The sequence below is a fragment of the Orycteropus afer genome, unplaced genomic scaffold (genome assembly GCF_000298275.1).
Source record: "Orycteropus afer afer isolate SDZICR_OR568_19922 unplaced genomic scaffold, OryAfe1.0 scaffold00089, whole genome shotgun sequence".
NCBI lineage: Eukaryota > Metazoa > Chordata > Mammalia > Tubulidentata > Orycteropodidae > Orycteropus > Orycteropus afer.
This window is the reverse complement of record NW_006921676.1, coordinates 8135667-8136890: the sequence shown is the minus strand read 5'-3', so window position 1 is coordinate 8136890 and position 1224 is coordinate 8135667.

Here is a 1224-nt window from a genome sequence, read left to right as displayed (position 1 = left end):
CAAAGACTTCTCTAAAAGAGTCAAAAGAGAACCTACAGATTGGGAAAAAATATTTGGTAATGACATATCTGACAAGGGACTTATCTCTAGAATTTACAGAAAACTCCAACACCTCAATAACAAAAAGACAAAAAATTCAATTAAAAAATGGGCAGAAAACATGAATAGGCACTTCACCAAGGACGATATTCAAGCAGCCAACAAACATATGAAGAAATGCTCATGATCATTACCTATTAGTGAGATGCAAATCACAACAATGAGATACCATCTTGCTCCAGCACTAGTTGTTGTTGTTGTTGTTGTTATGTGCTGTCAAGTCGGACCCGACTCATAGCGACCCTTCCTTGGGTTTCTGAGGCAGTATCAATACGGAAGTAGGATTGCCCAACCTTCCTTCCGAGGAGTGGCTGGTGCATTTGAACTGCCAGCCTTCTGGTTAGCAGTCAAGTGGTGGTCTAGTGGCTAGGATTCGGCGCTTTCACTGCCATGGCCCGGGTTCATTTCCTGGTCAGGGAACCAGCACTAGTAGCAAAGTTCAATGAGACAGGAAATAAATGCTGGTGAGGATGTGGAGAGATTGGGACTCTCGTACACTGCTGGTGGGACTGTAAAATGTACAATCATTGTGGAAAGCAGTATGGCGATTCCTTCAAAAGTTGGAATTAGAAATACCCTTTGACCAGCTATTCCTTTACTAGGTATATATCCTGAAGAAGTGAGAGCCATGACAAGAACAGACATATGCAAATCCATGTTCATCGCAGCTCTATTTACAATAGCCAAAGATGGAAACAACCTAGGTGTCCATCAACTGAAGAATGGATAACCAAACTATGGTACATATGCACAATGGAGTACTATGCATTCCTAAAGAATAATGTAGAATCTGTAAAACACCACATATCATGGATGAACTTGGAGGACATTATACTGAGTGAAATAAGTCAATCACAAAAGGACAAATATTGTATCAGTCCATTATTGTAAAAGTCAAGGAAACATTTATCTACAGAAAGACATTTTCTTTGTTGGTTACCAGGGATGGGAGGGAAGGGGAGGGAACACTGTTACATAGATAGAGATAAGTTTTGCTTTGGGTGAAGAGAAGGGCAATGTACCAAATGTGAATGATCAATATAGTGGCATTGAGGAAAAGAAAGACATAGAGCGGTACGTGGCAAGTACAGACAACAAAGATGAACCCTTTTGCACATATAGTAC